The 23935-nt window shown below is 45.8% G+C and overlaps 1 long non-coding RNA gene across 1 annotated transcript; it reads left to right on the top strand.

Moving 5' to 3' along the window:
* The first annotated feature begins 20239 nt into the window (after positions 1–20239).
* Positions 20240–22679, top strand: LOC144263832 (uncharacterized). Its single transcript, XR_013345851.1, has 3 exons — positions 20240–20307; positions 21414–21490; positions 22219–22679. It is a non-coding gene; the product is annotated as an uncharacterized LOC144263832 (long non-coding RNA).
* The last annotated feature ends 1256 nt before the right edge of the window (positions 22680–23935 follow it).

The following is a 23935-nucleotide window of genomic DNA, read 5'->3' as shown; positions in this document are numbered from 1 at the left end:
TGTCCAGTTTGGCCAATGTACATGGCAGAGGGGCATTGCTGGCACGTGATGGCATATATCACATTGGTAGATGTGCAGGTGAGCGAGCCTCTGATAGTGTGGCTGATGTGATTAGGCCCTATGATGGTGTCCCCTGAATAGATATGTGGCCAGAGATGGCAACGGGCTTTGTTGCAAGGATAGATTTCTGGGTTAGTGTTTTTGTTGTGTGGTGTGTGGTTGCTGGAGAGTATTTGCTTCAGGTTGGGGGGCTGTCTGTAAGCAAGGACTGGCCTGTCTCCCAAGATGTGTGAGAGTGATGGGTCGTCCTTCAGGATAGGTTGTAGATCCTTGATGATGCGCTGGAGAGGTTTTAGTTGGGAGCTGAAGATGATGGCTAGTGGCGTTCTGTTATTTTCTTTGTTGGGCCTGTCCTGTAGTAGGCAACTTTTGGGTACTCTTCTGGCTCTGTTAATCTGTTTCTTCACTTCAGCAGGTGGGTATTGTAGTTGTAAGAACGCTTGATAGAGATCTTGTAGGTGTTTGTCTCTGTCTGAGGGGTTGGAGCAAATGCGGTTGTATTGTAGAGCTTGGCTGTAGACAATGGATCGTGTGGTGTGGTCTGGATGAAAGCTGGAGGCATGTAGGTAAGTATAGCGGTCAGTAGGTTTCCGGTATAGGGTGGTGGTTATGTGCCCATCGTTTATTAGCACCGTAGTGTCCAGGAAGTGGATCTCTTGTGTGGACTGGTCCAGGCTGAGGTTGATGGTGGGATGGAAATTGTTGAAATCATGGAGGAATTCCTCAAGCACTTCTTTTCCATGGGTCCAGATGATGAAGATGTCATCAATGTAGTTAACTTGGAGTCACAGATAGTTTCCTTAGATACTCTGATCCGTCTCACCACCCAGATGAGCCTGCCTTTGTGATAGATGGTCCCTGACAACACAGTTTCCAGCAATATTCGGGTTACTGCCAGTCCCAAAGGTCCGGTCACTTATCCCAGGTCAGTTGCTCCTTAGCTGTCCACTGAAGACAACGCTTGTAGCCGATCCTATAGTAAACTATCTTAAGATTTATTAATAGGAAAAGGAAATGAGAGTTATTTACAACGTTAAAGCACATAAACATACATACACAAATGAGTTACAGTCTAAAGTTTCAAAGGGTAACAGAAGCTTCTATAATAAGCACACGCTATATGTCCTTCAGGGCTAACCCAGCCTGATCGGCTAGGGATCTCTTGCTTACGGTTAGAAAACCCTGCCCTCCAGAGTCCAAGGAGTACAGAAGTACAGTTCCTTTTTGTGAGGGGTTTTTGATTCCCTTCTCCCCTTGTGCTCTGAGCTGCAACTTCAGCTGATGGGAGGAATCAGCTTGTATGACTCATCTCATGATGGGAGAGAGCAATCAGCAAAGTCTTTTGTCCTCTCTGATGTTCCACAATAGTTCATCTGGTGCTGATGGATCTTCCCTGTGGGGCAGGACATAACACCTTCTGTGGGAGACCAGCATCTCACACTAGTAAATGTCTCTCTCCTATCTGGTGATTTACACGGTGACAGAGGCTTACAATGCAAACACTCAAATATTATCTTATAATATGGGATACAGCTGTTATAAGTGAGATTAATGCTGGCAGCAACTTAGAACCATACCATAAAGTCTAAACACTAAATGCATTCTGATAATTCAAATACCCGTATTAACAATACTAAACACACAGGTGAGCCAGACTGAGTCCAGCTATGTATTTGTCAGTATTCAGCTGAGACCTGGGGACCTTGGCATGAGCTGGCACCTGCTCTGCCAGCAGGTAAGATCTATGGCACAGGGATTGTCTCAAACCACGTTTGTACAGTGCTTAGTACAATGGGGTTCTGATCTCAGTTGGGGCCTCTAGGAGGTATCATGATATAAAGATGATGGATATACTTCAATGCACAACCCTTCTTCATAAATACCAACATCAGTACATTCCAACAGATCGATATATACGTAAAACCACATTCACTTACATGCTTTCTTTAAAAGCAAGGGAAATAGGGTCTGTTCCCTGCCTGTACATGACACATTCCTGCTTATTTCGTTCTTCATTCTACTATAAGAATATGAATGTGACCTGAGATGTCAAAAGGACTGAGGACTGAGCACAGAGACAAGGCTGCAGACATGTCCAAGGGCACAGAGACAGGCCCTGTTAGATCTTTTACCCTAGAAGGGGTTTGTTTGTTCATGTGTTTGACTCTGTGACTTAGCTGGAAGGCTGAGCCCCCGAAGACCTGCCTGACGAGGGAACCAGCTGACGGAGCACCAAGAGCAAACAGAGTGCGGGGTGCACCTGGCTGACAGGAGGCGCTCACGAGAGGTGAGTGGCCCCCGTCACAGGGCCTAAATATGGATGTAAGAGCCTGATGTGTGAGATTTCACTGGAGATACTACATGGATGAGCTTGGCCCTTACAAAAACAAATGGCTATGTCCCCCATTGCATACAGACTGCTTGGGGAGAGTCAGGAGCCTGGAAGTGTTAAGTGAAGGAACGCAAGTACCTGGGAACAGTCTCACTCCAGCACACCCTTGGCCTATCTAGAGTGCTGGCCTACCTCTTACTGTGCCCAATGCCAGCCGCTTAAGAGGAGTGTATAAAACCATTCTGAAGTACTGCGCCACAGAAGAAACTTTTCCTGATTTCACCTCATGGCCTGAAACAGGCTTACTGAGACCATCTCTAATATTATCACTCTATCAAATTATCCTTTGATGTCAGTGGAGTGATGCCAGCTGGGAACTGGCCTGATGTTCTTAGCCAGTGATACAAGTGTCTAACTCTTGGTAAATATTACAGAGCTATTTGTCCCACAGTGGGGTGCTATTTTTATGCTATAGAAAAATCCATTTTAAACCTACTAACTTCTTAATTTCATCAAGTGCCCTCACCATATTTAGGGCATGCTTCATTTTTAGTGTGCTTGCCAAGGTTAACAAATTAACCCTAGTGGGCAGGTGAGTAAGTTCTCATCGCCATTTTACAGGTGGGGAGACAAGACACAGGAAATTTATTATAGCTGGAGGTCTATTGACAGCTATAGTTAAAGCAGTTTAAGCACTTAGCGTATAAACCTGTGTCCTTAGTAACTTCTACCTGTGGAGCCAAATCTTTCCAGAACTGGCCTCTGTCCATGTGTGACTTTGGAAAATGTTGATCTAAAATGGTTCAATCACTCAGATATGTAGGCCTCCTTTTCACTTACCCTCAAGCCCCTCTGGCTCTGGATATTATTAGCTTTTAACTATACACACAGCAGGTGAAACTGACAGTGTGGAAGTGGCCCACTGCTGCCAGAGCCTTGCCTACACCAGGGCAGTTGGTGGTATGGTGACCCTAGGGGGGATTTTACATAAGTGCCACTCTGACAGCACAGCCCCTCCTGTAGAGGAGTCTTGCTGCCTATTATATCTTGCTTCTCCTTGTCTCCTCTCTCAGGAGGTGAGATCCAGCCAGACCAGGTTAGAATTGGTCAAAGTTTTCAATGGAAAATGCCAGCTTGTCAGAACCCAAATCTTCCCCAGGAGTGTGTCTTGGACAAACTTGCCTGGCTTCCTTCCAGCACACCTAGCTGGCTGCTGGGATTTTGAGGCAGAAACTGAGCTTTGGCCAGGTCTAGTTCTGACACTGCCATGTAGTTATGCAAGTAGGAGCAAGGAGTGCAGAGTCCCCTGTGGTTACACCAGAGGCCAGTGATTTCTGTCTAGAGGCGCCAGTTCCCAGGCACACCTGTAGCTTATCTTGGTAGTCAGCCAGAGTTAGTTTAATCTAATAGCTTTCCCTCCTGGCTCTTACTAGAGCAGGGGTGGGCAAACTTTTTGGCCCGAGTGCCACATCTGGGTGGGGAACTTGCATGCTGGCCCATGAATGTAGGGCTGGGGTTGGGGTGCGGGAGGGGGTGCGGTGAGCAGGAAGGGGCTCAGGGCAAGGGGTTGGGGCAGAGGAGGGCTGTGGGGTGTACGAGGGGGCTCAGGGGAGGGGGTTGGGGTGCAAGAGGGGATGTGAAGGGCGGGAGGGGGCTCAGGGCTGGGGTGCAGGGAGGAGTGTGGGAGGAGCTCAGGGCAGGGGGTTGGGGTGCAGGCAGGGGCCTCAGGGCAGGGAGTTGGGGTGCGGGGTATAGGAGGGATTTGGGGTGCAGGCTCTGGCCTGGTGCTGCTTACCTTGAGCGGCTTCGGGGTGGCAGCGGCATGCAGCAGGGCTCAGGCAGGCTGCCTGCCTGCCCTGGCCCGCACTGCTCCCGGAAGGCCGGCACCATGTCCCTGTGGCCCCTGGAGGAGGGGGCACAGAGGGTTCTGCTTGCTGCCCTCATCTGCGGGTACCTTTCCTGAAGCTTCCATTGGCTGCAGTTCCCTGTTCCTGGCCAATGGGAGCTGTGGGGGCGGTGCCTGTACAGGAGGGCAGCACGCAGAGCCCTCTGCTCCTCCAGCCCCAGGGGCCGCAGGGATGTGATGCCGGCCGCTTCTGGGAGTGGCATGGGGCCCGCAGCGCCACGTGGATGGCAATCTTGCATGCCGGATCCAAAGCCCTGAGAGGCTGGATCTGGCCTGTGGGCTGTAGTTTGCCCACCCCTGTACTACAGGACTCTGCATTTCCTGGCAGGAAGTTGAGACTCCGGCTCTCTTCCCTGGCCCAGCTCTTCTGCATAGTGTGTGCATACCAGTGATAGCTGGCTCGTGAAAGGAGGATGGGGACCAATGGTTAGCGTGCTAGTCTGTGACCTCAGAGACCCTGCTCTGCTGACCACTTCTGTGACCTTGGGCAGATCACTTAGTCTCTCTCGGACAAAGATCACTTCCTTACCTTACAGGGGTGTGGTGATATATATAAGCACCTACAATAGATGGATGGAACCGGCCACAAAATGGGGAGGTAGACGGGATTCTTGTGGAAAAGTTGCAAGTTGGTTTCTATTTTGAATCCATCTTTTGTCAAAATGGTGGGTTTTTTGTTGTTTTTTTTTTTCTTCCAAAAAACCTAAAATCTCAAATAGTTGTTGTTCTGCCACTGAATGCAACAAAGTGAACAATGCCCAGCCCCAAAGGTTTTGTTTTTCCACTTTGACTTTGCTATCCTGACTCTTCCAAATGTACCTAAGAATTAAACTAACTTTGCCAACATTCTTTGTCTTTTTCAAAAGCTGAACAATCTTGGAAATATTCGAGTAGCAAGAAGGTGGGGGGAGAAAAACGACGGAAAAAAATTTATTTCTTTCAGTGGCCAAAAAAAAAAAGTGGGGGGAGGAGGGACGATAACCAACACTCAAAACACAGGTTTTATTTCAGTGAAAAACTAGAATCTGTTTGAAAGATTTTTGTGAAAAAGCCATGTTACGTGATTCAAATTAAAAACGTTAACCAGATCTTCTAGGCAGGGACAGATTTGGGGGCAGAAATGGGGCACAGAGAGCTGGGAGGCAGAGACACAAAGGGAGGGAGTTTGGAGGGGTTTCAGATCTTAAGAAAGGAGGAACAGGCTGAAGCTACAGTGGGGTCAAAGGGGGAACCGCCCAGGGGTGGGTGAGAAGCTACTTCATAGCTGCCACATGGGGGAACAGCCAATCAGCCTCTAAAGACATAAACACAAGAAGCTGATTTTCCAATTCCTGGTGTCTGCAAATATATGCACATTTAGCTATCTAGGTAAATTTATGCTGATTTGATCAAGGCTATTTAAAAGCCTTGTATAGGCAGGTCTGTATATGCGTTAGCAGTAATAACCCAAAGTGACATGTTCAGTCAGCAACAAGCTTTGCTTCCAAATGTAGCAAGACCAGTGGAGCTGGCTGGACATTTTTTGACAATGTTTTTCACTGTCAAAACCTCTTGCCATTGAATACAAGTAATTTTACCAGGTGTCCCATATTCCGCAAAGGGAAATACGGTCACCCTAGTTTTGACAAACTTCAGTGGGAAGATTTCTCAGGTCCAGGATGGAGTGTTGAGGGGGGAGGGAGAGAGACTTACTGGCCCACCTATCCAACCCAGAACAGCCAATAATGCAATGGTTGGGACATTCATGTGGGATTTGGGAGACCCAGGTTTAAATCCCTAGCGACCAGCAGTACTAGCTTATTCGAAGGGGAAACTTTCAAAAGCGCCCAGGTGTTGACTAAAGGTAGTCCATTGGTTGGCTATATACTTGTGTTTTGATATTAAGAATGTTCAGGACCAAATAACCAAGTTCAGGCAAACTTATTGTCTAAAGACCAAGCAATATGGGACAGGAAAGAAAGTTTAATAATCACTAGTCCTTCCCAGAAGCGCATTCTCAGTGTGTTCCCCTTATACAGAAGGTGTGCTTCCCAAACGCCCCTGTAAACGAGCCATCTTTTACAGTATGGCTTGTGACGCTGGCAGGCCAGCCAACCTGTGTATGAGCCATAACAACTTAAGAGGCATTGCAACTCTAATCAAGACGATCCACCTGTGATGTTGCACTCCATAATGTTTTATGGAAATATGCTTATGAGTGTAAATATGCTGTAACAAGAATATGCTTTATGCAAAAGGTCTCTTGTAAGGTCTCATTACAAAGCTTATGATCTACTGAGTGTATGCATGTACTATTTCTATGTCTGGAGTTAGGAGAATCGGATATAAATTTGTGTTACTAGTGTAAACATATTAAGTGGAAGGCATTAAGGGTGCTTCAGAATCAATGACCTGTCAATGGCTCCATAGGTGCCAACTGCGTGGGTGCTCCGGGGCTGGAGCACCCAAGGGGGAAAATTAGCAGGTGCTCTGCACCCACCGGCAGCCAAGCTCCCCGCCGCCTCCTCCCTTGAGCGTGCCGCAATCCTGCTCCTCCTCTTCCCTTCTAGAACTTCCGCCCGCCGGGGAGGGAGGGGCAGGAGCGGGGACGCAGCGTGCTCAAGAGAGGAGGTGGGGAAGAGGCAGGGCGGGGACTTGGGGAGGGGGGTGAAATGGGGAAGGGGCTGGGAGTAGAGGGGGGTCGAGCACCCACTGGCGGGAGCAGAAGTCGGCTCCTATGAAGGGCTCTGTTTGCTTGCAAACCTTCCGGGGTACGTATGGGCCAGCCCTAGAAGAATGGAGACTAGGGGTCTCACAGGGCATGTAAACATGTCACCTGATACTGGAATCTACCTTAAAACTGGTGATTTTCCATTTAGAAGGAGGGGTGGGGACCCAGAGAGACAAAGGATTCCCGCCTTGTGCCAAAGCTATAAAATGGGGTGGAACAGAACAGAGGAGGTTCCAGTCATGAGAGAACCCCTAGTTTCCACCTAAGATGTCTGCTGGAACTAACAAGGACTGTACCAGGGGAAAGGATTGGACCCAGACTAGGAAGGAGTCTAGTCTGTGAAAGAAGCTTATTGGAACATCTGAGGGTGAGATTTACCTGTAATGAGTTTCTTAATGTATTAGCCTTAGACTTGAGTGTTTTGTTTTATTTTGTTTGGTAACTTACTTTGTTCTGTCTGTTATTACTTGGAACCACTTAAATCCTACTTTTTATACTTATCAATAAACAAAAGTGGAAAAAAAACCCAGAGTAAGTGATTAATACCTCTGTGTTTAGCATATCTCTCTGTGTTTCAGAGGACGGACAATTTATGAGTTTACCCTGTATAAAGCTTTATACAGAGTAAAATTGTTTTATTTGGGGTTTGGATCCCATTGGGAACTGGCTGTCTGGGTGCTGGAGATAAAAGCTGCCCAGCAGGTTGCCTGGTTAAAGTCTGCAGCTTTGAGGGCGTGGACCAGACCTGGGTCTGTCTTGCAACAGGCTAGCGTGTCTGGCTCAACAAGGCAGGGTTCTGGAGTCCCAAGCTGGCAGGGAAAGCGGGCTCAGAGGTAATCTCAGCTCATCAGGTAACAGTCCCAAGGGGGTCTCTGTGACTGAACCCTTCATACCACTTATTTATAGGTATCAAAGAAATGTTAATTAGGCTAGCAATCCCCAGCTCGTTCACTTTGTATTGTTAGAGAATCAAAGAGTAAGTGATTAATGTGTCTGTTTACCTGCATCGTATTAGAAATCTAACGTGATCTAATTAGCTTATAGATGCTAAATCCAGTTCCTGTTTTATAATACTTCATTACTGCAGTCTGTTGACTAGGAGATCAAAAGGGGATGTTATTTCAATGGGACTTGTGGTGCAATAATATTATGGTTCTCATCTCTCCTCCAGATCTGTAATGCCATGTAGTAAACCACCTGTGAACTGTCTTGATAGTTTGAATGGCTATTGCTAAAGATATTGTCTGAGAGAGGACCCATTTTATAGAGATCACAAACTGTTGGCTCCACGTTGTGGAGTTGCCTGTCAGTGCCCAGCCTGCTTCAACTATAAAGGAAGCCTTGGGCTTGATCCTTGCATGTCAGGTCTGCATAAACTTCAACAGGGAAGGTCTAAGCCATAGGACTGAGGTCTCCAAGTAGTTACTTGGATTACCCTAGAATTCTCATGCAAGAACTCTAACAGATTCTACAGCTGAATGGCCTGTTGGACTATAACCCATTGAACTGATTCCAGAGAGACTTTTGCAAGCCAGCAGATACAGCATCAATGCTATGATCCTGATCTCTGAACATTGAAAGTCACTTGTATGTAGATGATTCCTTAACCATTTATAATCTCTTCCTTTTTTCCTTTTAATAATACATCTTAGATATTTGAGTAAGATCTGAGATTCAAATTGACCTGAAGGTAAATGTCCGATCCTTTGGGATTTGGTGAATAGGGTTTTCAGTAAACTCTCACTATATTAGATTTGGTTGTCTAGATGGGAGCCAAGGGCTGGAATGCCTAAAGGGGCCTGTGTTTGGCTTCTTGGTAACCAGTAAGGTACTGCAGAACTCTCTTGTTACTGGTTTGGTGAATCTAATTATAGAATAAACCACCAGTTTTGCGGATTGTCTGTCCTATTTCTTGCAGTCTGCCCTGAGTGTGGCATCAGAGTGGTCCATCCAGGCACTTGTTCACAGTCACACTACTTAAAGCTTAAGTTTCACCAGCCAACTTGTCCCAGCTTTGTCTGGTGCCTTCCTGTAACTTCCCACCTCTCATTAGAAGATTAAATTCCAAACAGTGAGGGGCATGAAAATACTCCCTAATACAAAGCATTTTTGCATCTTGCACTATTTCCTGGTACTACATTGTAGCTTTGTTTCATAAGACTAGTCCGTCTAGCTTTGGACAGTTTCTGTATTTGACTAAGCCACATACTGAGCTATACTTGTCTTGGGGCATTGTGGGATATATAAGTGAGCAAGAATAAGCATAATCCAAGTTAGCATGGTGTGATAAATGAAGGGGACGGGGGTAGCTTTCTTTTATGGACACCCAGCCAGCCAGTAGCTATAAAATCCCTCTTAGTAGCTGTTCTCTAATCGCTCTACCTGTAAAGGTTAAAAAGTCTCACTGCTATGCATAGCTAAAAGGAAGTGAGTGGGCACCTAGCCAAAAGAGCCAATGGGAAGGCTAGAACTTTTTAAAATTGGAAAATGACTCCCCTTTTGTCAGTCGGTGGTTGTTCCCCTGGAGAAAGGGCAGAGCTATGCTGAAATAAACTTGGACCAGGTATGAAAAATAATCCGTATCATACCTAGAAACTACTCATTTAAAACCCCAGATATGTAAGTAGATCAGGAAATGTCTAGGAAGATGCGATTAGGTTTATTCCTTTTATTTCTTTATGGCTTGTGGATTCCTCTGGGCTAACCCCAGGTGCTTTTGTTTTTCTTGTAACCTTTAAGCTGGACCTCAAAAAAGCTATTCTTGGTGCTTAATCCTTGTAGTGTTTTTAAATCTAGCAATAGCCTGAGTTCCCAGATGTATTTTTCTTTTTTTATTAATTTACCTTTTTTAAGAACAGAATTGGACTTTTTGTGTCTAAGAGGTTTGTGCACATATTTAAATTGGCTGGTGGCAATAGGAAAAACAAAGAAAATCAGCTTTCTCCGGAGGGGGTGAAAGGGCTTGGGAATTCCTTCCTGTGGGGTACCCTCAACTGCACCTTCCTGGGCTCTCAAAGGGGTTCTGCACTTGGGTGGTGGCAGCATTTACCAGTCTAAGGTCAGAGAGAAGCTGTAACCTTGGGAGTTTAATACAAGCCTGGAGGGGCCAGTAATAACTTTTACAAAAAGAAAAGGAGTACTTGTGGCACCTTAGAGACTAACCAATTTATCTGAGCATAAGCTTTCATGAGCTACAGCTCACTTCATCGGATGCAACTTTTAGAATCCTTGTGGGCCACCCACCTTCTGCACTCAAAGTGCCAGAATGGGGAATCGGCCTTAACACATGGTAACTGAACACGTAGTACCTATTAATAGCTACAGAGCTCCTAGGTGTGAAAGTCTATGTTGACCTGAACTGTAAGTATAGACATTTGCTGAGTCTGGAAGTGTGCTCATTAGAAGTTGAGCATAAGCTTTCGTGAGCTACAGCTCACTTCATCGGATGCATACTGTGGAAAGCATCCGATGAAGTGAGCTGTAGCTCACGAAAGCTTATGCTCAAATAAATTGGTTAGTCTCTAAGGTGCCACAAGTCCTCCTTTTCTTTTTGCGAATACAGACTAACACGGCTGTTACTCTGAAACCTGTCATTAGAAAATCTCCTCAACTTCTACTAGCACAACCAGCATGGGTCTGTTCCAGGTACTTGTCTGTGTCCTCCCTGGGAAAGGATCAGACGGTTAGAGGAGGTCAGGTGCATCTGGAAAAAGCTTTCTGCGAGTTTCTCATTCACCCTGCTGAGGAAAGGGCAAGGAGAGGAGACACAGGCAGTTGTGGGTGAGGATAGCTGTCCAGCATCGGCATGGATGGAAGACTACATGGAAGGGAGTGCAAATGGCTGCCACCAGGTGAATCTTGGTTCCAAAGACAGACCTCATTAAAGCCAATGGGTGCCAAGCACTGTTTCAGACATAACAGAAGGAGCAATTAGCACCTTTCCAGTAGTAAGAGCAGCTGCAGGCAATGGGAGGACTAGCAAGCAACAGACTTAGGGTATGTCTACAGAGCAGCGAGAACACCCCACACTGCAAGGTCTTCTGGGCTCAGGCTGAAGCCTGGGTTCTATGTCTACACAACCTGAAACAGCCCCACGACCTGTGAGCCTGAGTTGGCTGGCATGGGCTAGCTGTGGGTATTTCTTTGCTCTGTAGATATGCCCTGAATGACCAGTCAGACCATGGTTTTGGCTAAAACAAGAATTTCAGAAATGCGAGAACCCCCTGATACCTTGACATAACTTTTTATTTTGGGGGGCTGGATTCACAAGGGGAGTGGGGGTTAGGCACTAGTCACACAATTGGTGATGGTGCAACCTCACAGCCTTTAGCTCAGTGGTTAAGGCCCTCACCCGGGAGCCCCACCTTTGAATCTCTGCTCTGGAGCAGGGATTGGCTCCCCAGTGTTCCCCTGCTTCTCCTATTAGCGCCTGAACCACTAGGCTAGATAATCGTTCTATGTTTCTGGCCCAATGATGATACGAAGTGGAACAGCTTCAAAAGAGACAGAGATCTGCCCCATAGTCTGGAAGTTAGGGAAACTCATCTGGGAGTTCCAGTCCCTGCTCCAGAGTGGGGAGCTGAACCAGGGGTCTCCCACATCTCAGGTGAGTGCCCTACCCACTGGACTAAGGGTGGCACCAACTCAAGCTTCTCCCTTTTTGTGAAGCCAGCTCTTCATTTCCTTTTGTTTCAATGAATACCCCAACCAAACTTTTCTGACTCTTCTGATTTGCAGAATAATTCAGTTTTGGTTCAACCTGAACCAATTTCTGCCCCCTCCTCCCTACCCAAACTGCCATTGAACTGAACCATCAGCATAGCTGTAGTTGTGGATGTGATTCCCAAGGAAGCATCATGACCGAGCTCCTTGGGCACAGAGCTTGTTAGACAGGAAGACTTGGGGATTTCTGAGCAAGGAAACAGACTACTGTGTTACAGGAAGCAGGATTGTGTGTCTCTTTTGTAAATAAAATTACACCAACAATATACCTGATTAGTCATTGATTGTTTCTGTTATGAACAATCCTGAAGACTTCCAATAATGGCTAACAGCTCAGGCCAACTTGATCCTTGCCTTGAAGTAGGTGCCAATGATTCCTTAAATGTCAACGTGGAGTGAGTTAGCAACCTCTGAGATGAATGGGGCAGGTTGCACCTCTTGGAACTGCTGTTTCTCTCTGCAAACTCAAGCAGATATCAGTGCACCAATTAAACCCTGTTCATGTTTTTACAACGGTAAGGGCTAGAGACTTATCTCCTTTTTAAATGGAGAGCCCAAGTGATAGAGAACAATGCCTATGCCTGTCAGAACCATCAGGCACTCCTGCAGTGTCCCACGTGTTGGGAAATGCTGGGAGATAGGAGGCATGTGCTTTTGTTGAATCAGGGTCACAGAGCCAGGCAAGTGCTCGGCTTCTCACCAGTAGAAGTTGGCGCCTATGCCACTCGGGTGCTTAAAGTTAAGCATGTGCTTAGTCGGGGCCAAAATGCTCAGCACCTTGCAGGACATGAAGGAGTCGGACTGGATGGGGTGGCAGGTTGGGAAGGTACTCAGAAGCTGAGACTGTTACCCAAAATTGGGCCAGCTAGGAAGCTTAGGGAAGACTAATGACCCACCAGAGTTTGGCAGAAAGCAGCACGTTTATTATACTGATAGCTAAGCTCAAAAGAAGGGGCGGGGGGGAGTGTCACGCTCACACGTGCATATTCAAGCTCCCAGGACAGGCCTGGCACTGGAGATGTCAGGATCCTTCAAGGTAAGTGTCCCACAGCGCAGCGATGGATGGTGCGATGAAGGTCAGTCTTCCTGAGGCACGATGGAATGTAATGCAGCAAACCACTGGCCAAGCGGTCCGGGCGAAGGGCCTTCACGGGAGGTAAAGCTTGTGAGTGCACTCCTGAGCACATGGCCCCTTCCCCTTTTAAGGACCTGCTCCTCATGGCCTGTGACTAGAGATGACTTGGCCATGTCTGGTTGGTCACACTCCACCTCAGACAGTGTCCATGCAGTGTCCATGCATTGGGGGTGTGAGCACTGCCTAATTAGAGTCCCAGACACCTTGTCTACCTGGGAGCTCTTCTGATCTTCCAGCTGTTCAACCAGCCCATTCATCCCACAAGCATTCCAGGAGGGAGGGGGAGGGGGAAAGCCACTTCACAGGTATTCAAAGAGGGAGAGGAGACAAAATGGAGGGGAAGGTGTAACAGACCTTTTGTGCATACAGATTATACAGAGCACAGTCATCCAGATCACTGCTGCTCCTACAGCAGAAACCACCATGTTTGGTGAGGGCATATGGAGAGTTCTGAGGGCAGCAGCCAAGTAGAGCACGTAGGTGGGAGGAAGGGGAACTGATACTGGCATAGCAATAGTTGAAGCATGCTCTGGCAACGGCTGTGTCATGGGGGACGTGAGTAGTAGCTGAATATACAATCCTAACATGAAAATATTCTGTCTGTAAAATTATCAGTGTTCAAAACCAGCACTGAAATATCCTGGGAAGAGACCCATGGACTTCTCTGCTACATGGCAGAGGCCCTGATTCGGGGAAGCATTTAAGCATGTGCTTAATGCCAATTGAAGCCAAGAATATCAAAGCTCGTGTTGAAACACTTCCCTGAATGGGAAGTGGCACAGAGGTGAATGTTTTCCTGGCAAATATACTCAGTGCTGGCTTGTTCAACAAAGAATGAGGAAATAGAGATAGGATGAAGTATGTGATAAAAATGAGGCAGATCGTTATTGCTTAAGAATCCAGCACTTTATAGACAGTAATCAGCAAGTTAACTTCCCTGCCTGCCCTACTCCCCCCCCCCCGCCCCCGGCAGGTTGCTATATAGATCATCCCACGCTGGGATGTGGTGTGAGAAGGGGTCCCCAGATAATTAACTTAAAAGTAGGAATGGTGCTGCCCTAGCTAATGGCTGGAAAGCAACATGCACATTTCCCAGATGCTTTGAAATTGTTATGGGAATACATGTCAATGTATTGCTTGCACAAAATGCACTTTCATTGCCTTACTATCAGCAGGGTCATCCTAGGTCTTGTCTAAACACAGTTGCATGGCTTTAGCTATACCATATAGTTAAAGCTGTACAGCTCTCCCTAGAGGGGATGTAGTTATACCCTGTCATAAATATAAAGGGAAGGGTAAACCCCTTTGAAATCCCTCCTGGCCAGGGGAAAGCTCCTCTCACCTGTAAAGGGTTAAGAAGCTAAAGGTAACCTCGCTGGCACCTGACCAAAATGACCAATGAGGAGACAAGATACTTTCAAAAGCTGGGAGGAGGGAGAGAAACAAAGGGTCTGTGTCTGTCTGTATGCTGGTCTTTGCCAGGGATAGACCAGGAATGGAGTCTTAGAACTTTTAGTAAGTAATCTAGCTAGGTATGTGTTAGATTATGATTTCTTTAAATGGCTGAGAAAAGAATTGTGCTGAATAGAATAACTATTTCTGTCTGTGTATCTTTTTTGTAACTTAAGGTTTTGCCTAGAGGGGTTCTCTATGTTTTTGAATCTAATTACCCTGTAAGATATCTACCATCCTGATTTTACAGGGGGGATTTCTTTATTTCTATTTACTTCTATTTTTATTAAAAGTCTTCTTGTAAGAAAACTGAATGCTTTTCCATTGTTCTCAGATCCAAGGGTTTGGGTCTGTGGTCACCTATGCAAATTGGTGAGGCTTTTTATCCAACATTTCCCAGGAAAGGGGGGGTGCAAGTGGTGGGAGGATTGTTCATTGTTCTTAAGATCCAAGGGTCTGGGTCTGTAGTCACCTAGGCAAATTGGTGAGGCTTTTTACCAAACCTTGTCCAGGAAGTGGGGTGCAAGGTTTTGGGAAGTATTTTGGGGGGAAGGACGCGTCCAAACAGCTCTTCCCCAGTAACCAGTATTAGTTTGGTGGTGGTAGCGGCCAGTCCAAGGACAACGGGGGGAATATTTTGTACCTTGGGGAAGTTTTGACCTAAGCTGGTAAAGATAAGCTTAGGAGGTTTTTCATGCAGGTCCCCACATCTGTACCCTAGAGTTCAGAGTGGGGGAGGAACCCTTGACATACCCCTATAAAAATGGCTTATCCCTGTATGAGTGAGAGGGGAAATAAACAATCCCACCATAATGCACCTTTATAGCCATATAATTATCCTGCTAAAACACACCGTAACCAAATCAGCTATACCAGTACAAAAGCTGTGCAGATGTGACCCTAAAACACCCTAAGAAAATACTGATGGAAAGTATATGACTACACGACCCGCTGGATGGACCCCCTGAGCGCTCTCCCATCGACTCCTGTACTCCACCGCTGCAAGAGGTGCAGGCGGAGTCGGTGGGGAGTGGCAGCAGTTGACTCACCGCAGTGAAGACACCGCGGTGAGTTGATCTAAGTACGTCGACTTCCGCTATGTTATTCACGTATCTGGAGAAACCACTCACTTTTCAAATGTTACTATTTCTGCTCTTGGAAACTGCCTGCTGGATGGAGGTGTTATCCACACTAATAATGAGTGTTTCTAGTGCACTAATTAGCACTGTAACTAATCACAGCCCAGGGGCTGAGAGCTAGCAGGGAGGTGGCTTGAGGGAAGTTAGTGAGATGGACCTCTTTGGAATTTTGAGAGATAATGCTGTTTCATTAGGGACATGCAGAAATGTTACACGCTTTGCAAGGCAGCCATATTAAGACCTTTGGGTTGGATGGGTTTTACAAAGGAGCCTAAGGGAGTTAGGTGTGAGCATGGAAATCGAGTACTACTCCTGTAGGTGTCTTTCAAAAGGCTAGTATTCCCCAAACCCCAATGCTCAGTCATGAAATCAGCCCCCTAAAACCAGGAGATTAGCTTAAAACTCTTGATTTAAAAAATAAACGTTGGGTTCCTTTTCAGTTGTATTCTGGTTATCTGAGTTTTTAGAAATCATGCTTGTGAGCTCTTCTCCGTAACCATGTGGGCTTGAACAAAAGTTCACTTTTTTATTTTAAATGAAGCTGAGGTTCTGATGTAATCACTCGATCCCACAAACTGGGGCCTTAAAAAGAAAACAAACACACAACGTTGTGAGACTTAAATCTCAGCGTCACAAAATACTTGTTTAATTGCATCCAAAGGGAATAGAAAAACTGTAGCATCAATGAGCTCTAGCCCTAAAAATCTGAAAGCATCAGGATGTTTCTCATTTTTCTTTGGGGTTTCAAGAATGGTCACAAGCTGACTTGTAATTGAACTGCAGCGTTGTAGTAGCCATGTTGGTCCTAGGATACTAAAGAAACAAGGTGAATGAGATAATATCTCCCTAAGAAGAGCGCTGTGTGAGCTCAAAGCTTCTCTTTCACCAACAGAAGTTGGTCCAATAAAAGATGTTACCTCGCCCACCTTGTCTCTTTCTAGTGGAATTGCGGTTGGCTAGGCTACTGTCTCTCCATCATAAACCTACAGAGTTAGAACTGGATCCATGTTCCTACAGGTCCCTCTGCCTGAGATAAAAGGTTTCTGTGATCACTTAACTGGAACCAGCTCCTGGGAAGTGTCATGCTCACAGAAATATGCTGGGCCTGATTCTCCGTCACCTTTTATGGTCACTTACACCCAAACAAAGTGGGTGTAAAACAGTACCTGGCAGAATGGCCCTGTTGTACAGCTGTAACTGACTAGATCAGGCAGTGGAGAACCACAAAAATAGTGCCCGGCACCACTCCCAGTGAAGTCAGGAGTGAGGCCCACATCCTCAAAAGTATGTAGGCACTTAACTCCCATTGATTTCATCCCTTCTGAGGATCTGGGTTGGAGCCCTCAACTGATCAACAGCAAATAACACTCATCTTTGTTTAATCGCAACCTTTGTCCTTCAAATGTAGCTGGTGAATGAGTTTAAAGACATGGCAAGACTGAAGCGTCAGTTAAAAATCACCCTAGATTTTGTATTTGACTCGCTCTAATTCATGAACCACTTAAGTTGGTAAATTGGAAACAACTTGATGAATTTTCTTTAAACACTGAAGATCAATTTTCCTTTCGGAATACTTCTGCTAATTCCCAGGCCAAACCAGCTTTCAGACACGTTCTAGAGGGGTTCGACTATGGCTTCGTAATGGAAGCTGGTTGTAACTATAGCTATGGAGTTGCTACTACCTCTTGCTTTAACATCCATTAGTAACAACAGCCACACCCTGTTGTTCCAGTCACCTGAAACAAGATGGTTTTTCACCAGCAAAGGAAGAGCTTTTGTCTGTTTTGGCACATGAGTAATACACTGGAAGAGACAACACCCAATATACATAATAAGCAAAGCAATCACATGAAACCCAAAACGAAAATGTTACATTAAGGGTGTTCCCAGGAACAATAGGATAGCAATAGCAATACATTCAAAGTAGGCCAATCAATGGCATGGCTCCTGTACGATAGTAAGGCACTGAAGTGAAGCTGGAATGACTTATTAGCAAAACCCAGTGGTGTGATTTCCTTGTATCACATTTCTTGTGACATTTTTCTTGTATTTCACAATAGAAATGAGTTAGTTCATTAAATTCATCTAGAAAACATCTCTACCCCACGGCATTTTAGCATATTTTCAGAGTACCTAGGGACGGTGTGAGCTTAAAAACTACATTTCTCTTTGGAGACTTATTTTATCTGATAATGTTACAAACAACTCATGAGATCACTGTACTGAAGCAGATTATAAAGAAAGATACACACTTCTCTCCTTTTTCTTTTCTTTTTCTTCCAGTTGTTACCTTTGTGATTTAACAGTACTCGGGTCTTGATCTTGCAAACACTTTTGAACATGCATCGCTTTATGCACCTGGATCCTCAGGTGGTGTTAATCCACATCATGTAGCTCCACTGACTACAATGAAGTTATTTCACATCAGCTGTGGAGCTGTTCCTCTCTATGAGTTTCTGATTCTGTGAGATATGTGGTTCCCTTAACACAGACAATTGACTTTGCTGTAGTTATGAATAGTAGTCTTACTCCCCAACAATGGCTTTGACAATAAAGAATCAGGCCATTGGAAACCCAAAAAATGTTACTATGTAACAGTACTATTTATTGTAGCCATTTACGTATTGCGATTCTGGTGGCTAAAATGTCTAGGGGTAGCAGAGACTTTTGAGTCACCAGGTCTCCTGAAGGTCACTAGCTGATATTATGATGACATACCAATATCGTAACAGATTGCTAATGTTTTAGCTTTCTTCACTAATCTTCAGCAGTTTGCAAGTCTGGGCAATTCCATGTAACCTTAATCTCTCATTTAGGGAAGGATGGCAGAGCATCAGAAGTTTCCAATCTGTACAATCTCACAGCAGCTCTACGGGATGGATCTTGTTTAGGATTATCCTCTGTGAGAGAAGCTGATCAGCAATGTCAGTGACTCAGCTACGCAGCTAACAAACCAAAACAATGTATTCTTGAAGGAGAGGAAACCAACACATGATCAGGGGTGCTGGAAATTTTTTTACACTGGAGATGCTGAGAGCTATTGAATCAAACTGTAAACCCTGTATATGGTGGAAACCACTTCAAGACAGGGGGTGTGGCAGTACCCCTCATTCCAGCACCTCTGCCCATGAATCAACAATCATCAACATGTCTTCTGCTGACAGCAGCATTCCTGCTCTAAGGCCTGTGTGTGTGTGAGATTTTTTTTTTTTAAACCAATTGAGATAACCAGAGCAAAGTCCCTGTGTGTACTCTTTAGTTCAATGTAAACATGGTTTATTTCAGTTCATGTCTGTATATGTACCGGCACAAGCCTAATTACTCTAATCAGCTGTAAACTGATTAGTATGTCCACAGCGGGGATTGCACCACTTTAATGACATTCCCATGCTTACTTAAACTGCTGCAATTTCTGTATGCAGACAAGGCCCAAGACAACACCCATGCCCTGATTCTCCCCATCCTGCACTGTGCAGAATCACATAACCCTTTTGCAGAGTGACAGCCGGCTGTGTGGGCCGGATCCTCAGCTGGGGAAAAGTGAGAAGGCTCCATTGTCTGAAGTGGGACCCCCCCATGCGTTTAAAGGTGTGTGCACAGTATTGGAACCTACGTTTATGGGGGCTTCATGTAAAGTGGACACCTGTGATAGTCACTAGAGTATAAACTCACTGGGACAGAAACCCTTCCAATAGCTGTTTGTACAGTGCCTGACCCAATGAGGCTATCCTGAATGGAATGTGTCGCTACCTACCAGTGGGTAGGTCTACACAGCAAAGAAAAACCTTGCCTGTCCAGCCGACTCTGGCTCGGGCTGTGTAGACTTCTGGGCTCTGGGACCCTCCCACCCCACAGGGCCTGAGAGGATGGGCTCCAGCCCGAGCCCAGCAGTCTACACAACAATGAAATAGCCCCACAGCCTGAGTCCGCTAGCATGGGCCAGCCACGTGTGTCTAGCTGCTCTGTAGACATACCCAAAGTGGGATATGAATTTGTGATGCAGGGTGTTTAATCTTAAAATAGAACAATCCACTCTGAGCAATGTGAGATGGGGAGGATTTCTCAGGGCCCGTCAATTTGGGGTTGAACTGGCAGTAGCATAGTTACCGAAGTGCAATCCCCAGAGCAGGAACTCTGCAGCCCTGTCATGCTGGCTTGCCCTGGTGCAGCTTGCCCTGGTTACCACCTAATTTCACTGCACTGGGAGGTCGCACTGGTGTAGCTACATCAGAATAGAAATCCTGGGTTCCAGCTAAACTGGAACTCTAACCTGGGCACTGCTCTTTGCAGGTTTGGTCCTGACTCTGCCAGCTTCTGTTGCCTGTGCTGGGGTTAAGTGGGTGTCTACTCTATGTACTCCGAGTCATCCTCACTAGTGAGCTGGATACACCAATTGTTTGCACACAGAAAATGCACTAGTAAACCTGGCTGGATGAATGCTTTCTGGCAGCATGAAAAACCTGTTTGCTCTCACTAGCTCTGCAATGGCATTGCTTACAATAAAGATGCATCTATTTCTGAACAGTTTGTACTTTATTAACAGCACAATAGAGCTATGCGCACAGAGGGCAAGACGCTTGCTGCCAGTGCATCACTGTAATGGGGCAGCCACCCTGCTCTGGCTCGGAAAGGGTTAAAAGCCAGCCCTTGGAGAGGCCTGGGGCTGAAAGCAGCTGAGGGAGGCTGATTGGGTTGGCAGCTGCAGGTGTGGCCACACCCAATTAGGGTCCAGCTGGCCCTGATAAAAGGGCTGGGAGCCAGCCAGGGGGGTGTCTTGCTTTCTGGTGGAGTAGGAAGGACCTAGCTGCTGCCTAGAGAAGGGGATCGCAAACAGATCAGAGCTCTGGCCAGGCAAGTCCCCAGGCTGAGGCCAGGATAAAAGGGCCTGTGGAGGTACTGGGGCTGCAGTGGTGTAGCCAGGCTAGGAAAAGGCAGCAGGTCCAAACCCCCTTGCTAATGATGAGCAGCCATTGTAGACTACAGTTAGCCCCAGAGAAAAGGGGCTAGATGAAGACTGGCAGTTGGTCACTGAGGCAAGGTGGGCTTCAGGGAATTGGGGTTCTCTGGGGAGGACCCCTGAGTGTGGGGTACTGCTGGGGGCAGTGCCTGAGCAAAGGGGCCCTGGGGCCCAGGAGGGATGTGGGGCCTGAACTAAAGTGTGGTGGAGAAAAGGAGAAGCAGGCGGCAGCAAGGGAGACATTATCCAGCAGGTGGAAACGCTAATTCCCAGACCCACCAGTGGGAGGTGCTGTGCTGGTGGGTGTGCACTGTGCTACAATCACATATTACAGTGTATGGAATCGGAATAGGTTTGCGGGGAGGGGATTTTTCCCCTCGTGGAGTGGGAACAGATATAAAGGTGTGCTGGTGTCCTGGTCGGTTTTTCATGCTTGGAAGCGAATGGTTTTGCTGTGAAACATCCTGTGTGTGCTTTCTGTTCCACTGTCTTTGGGTCGCAAATGCAGCTCTTGGGGATTAGTTGCCATGTGTCCTGCTCCTCTCAGTCTACCTCCTCTCTTCCAGCAAGAGCCAGACAAAACTTTTCAGCTGAAACTTGTTTAGCTGCAAGTGCAGACTCAGATTGACTGAAACATTAAATTCATGTTGAACTTTCCAAAGCATTTAGACTTTCGAATATTTGGGGGCTTATTCTAACTGAAACATGTCTCAAATTTTCAGTTCAGAGTGACTTTTCATTTAGACACTCACTTCAATGTTTTGTTTTCTTTAATTAAATTTCAAATTAAGGATTTGGGGGCCAAACAAACCCTTTTGTTCAACCTGAAATGGAATTCTTTCGAGCGGGCCAGCGAACCAAAAAATCAGTTATTTGCACCATTCTACATCTAGCAGCAGTTCACGCCATTGCGTCCCTCATAGGTCACTTTGACTTGGTTGCTTCACACAAGGTCAGAGAACACTGTTACCTTTGTTCCTTTCCTTTTTGGCCCTGATAGTGACCAGATGCTCTGCCAGGGTCACTGGTTCTCTCCCCACCATGGTCGCTGAAACAAACGAAGAGCACTTGCTTGGTGTGAGTAAGACTCTTTGTTTCCAGGGAACTTATCAGTGTTTACCCAAAATTTTATAAAGGGGGGGGGGTGGCGGGGAATGGGTAAAAATGGAAAACAAAGGGCAGTGGGGAGAGAGAGGGGTGCCTGGTGCTTGTAATGTAGCAGCTGAGGGAGCCTTCTATTCCCTGTGGGCCTGTTGCCACAGTAATCAGGGTCTTGACTATCTCACTCCCCCCTGCAGAGCACCAGCAACCAGCTGGAAATTACCCTCCTCTGCACAGTTGCCCTGCACCTTCTGGAGGTGACTCTGCACGGGGGGGAAGTGGGGAATGAGCTGCCACCTCTCCTTCCAGAGCAGGAAGCTGGCTCCAGGGAGTTCCACCACTTCCGCAAATGTGGGTGAAAATCTGTAAACACCCCCCCCCCCCCGGCCCCCAGTAAGGGCTTTTTAAAAACCTGGGAAACTTTCAGGGAATTCTTTTTTTTTAAGGGCCATAGGTATTGGGGATGGGTGTAGGGGTTAGATCCTGCAATAGACAAGAGTCTTGTCACTCAGATCTACCCAGATGCTACAGTATAAACGTATAGATGGCCGCATAATTACTCAGGCATCACCAGTCTGGTACCCTTTTCAGAACAGTGGGTACATTTGGATTTTTAACCAGACCAATAAAGGCAGGGGTGTGAACGGGGCTGTTGCACGACACAGAGGAATAATATTTAGTGAAGGATGTTAAATCTGTTTCAGGCAGCCACGATCCCAGAGGATGATTCATCAGAAAGATCCCGACGTGGCAGAGAAGGGAGCTGTTTCTGAGGTCTGGAGGCCAGCTGGGGATGGACGCAGTGACGCTCTTCTCCATGGTGATCTGCTCCAAGCTGCTGGCTGAGTGGTGTAGACATGTGTCAGACCTATGGTGGGCTTGGCAAAGAGAATGCTGCTTCTCTGAAAGGGCACCTCTGGCCGGAAAGCCAGGTGTGTCAGAATGAACAGGGTTCCCTGGTACAAGCCATCACCCCACGAACACCCGCTGGTGCTGTACCCAATGCATTGCCTCATGATTTAGGTTGTTACTGGTTTTGCTGTGTGATCTGTCACACCGTGTGTTTGCAGGGTGGATTTGATTTAAATCACTAGTCAGGAAGATTTCTACATAAAAGTGCATTCTTATTGGTTGGTATAACCTTAATAATATTCTTCACAACTCAGAGATGTAGGCTTTCATTTTTAGAAGGTACACACTATACATTTTTAAAGGGATTTATTTTGAAAACTTTTCAGATTAGTTTTAAAGCTATATCAGAAAATGAATGGTTATTTCATTTACCAAAGGCAATTGAAGCAGATATTTATGGAGTCATTGGGACGTGAACTATCTCCAATTCAACAGGTTAATCATTAATATTTGGAAGATTTTCTAGCCATGCTGTATTAGGAGGAGAACATCACCAGACAGACATTTAAATTGTTTTATTTAACTAAAACAATGTTGCGTATTCTGGATTTTTTTTCTTCAACAGCAAACATAAGATTTTCACAAAACAAGCATATGAATTTTTGAATTTAGTTAAACTGTCAAGTTTTTTAAAATCAGGTTTGTTTTAGTTAAAATTGTTTTCAACTAAAATAGTTAAATGAAATATTTAAAAAAAAAACAACAAAAAAAATACCAAAAATTAAATTGACTATGTCCGCCAGGTCAACATGAGAAACTTAAAATATCGGCTTTAGCAGCTAACTCAGTCATCTTCACCTTCATTTTCCTGTTTGTTCATAATCCGGAAAAGAGAAACAAGTTTTCCTGCTTTTTCAGGTCCAAAACAATTTCTCAAATTGGAATTAATTAGTCCAAAGGAAGAAAATATCGCTACTGCACCGACAGAAGAAGCTACTGCTGTTAAAGTGAGATTATCCTGTCAACAGTCTCTGAATCCAAGTGCTTAGTGACTTCCACCAGTTCACTCGTGTGACTTTCTTTAAAACATCATCAGCAAACATATTTCTTGAAGGGTTCACCCTGAGCTCTGAAGTTTATTATAGTTGGCATTATGGAGGGATGATTGCTGGATGTCCATGTCCTAGCCAACTCCTCTTCTGCAGCCATTAAGGTTTGACCCTGGTACCGAGTCTTGAGACTACTTGCAAGAAAATGAGCTGGAGATAGTGCTTGTCCCATTCGATTGTTTAGTGCTTGTAATTTAACGCTGTCATTGCATATTTCTCTTTTTAAGATCTCACTCATTTCCTTCCAAATTTCAACAGCGTCAGCAATAAAACAGTTTTCAGAGTAGCAGCCGTGTTAGTCTGTATTCGCAAAAAGAAAAGGAGTACTTGTGGCACCTTAGAGACTAACCAATTTATTTGAGCATAAACTTTCGTGAGCTACAGCTGATGAAGTGAGCTGTAGCTCACAAAAGCTTATGCTCAAATAATTTGGTTAGTCTCTAAGGAGCAATGAAACAGC

Source organism: Eretmochelys imbricata, chromosome 4 (genome assembly GCF_965152235.1).
Source record: "Eretmochelys imbricata isolate rEreImb1 chromosome 4, rEreImb1.hap1, whole genome shotgun sequence".
In the NCBI taxonomy this organism is placed as follows: Eukaryota; Metazoa; Chordata; order Testudines; family Cheloniidae; genus Eretmochelys; species Eretmochelys imbricata.
The sequence above is the reverse complement of the archived record's forward strand: the minus strand, read 5'-3'. Positions and strand labels throughout refer to the sequence as shown.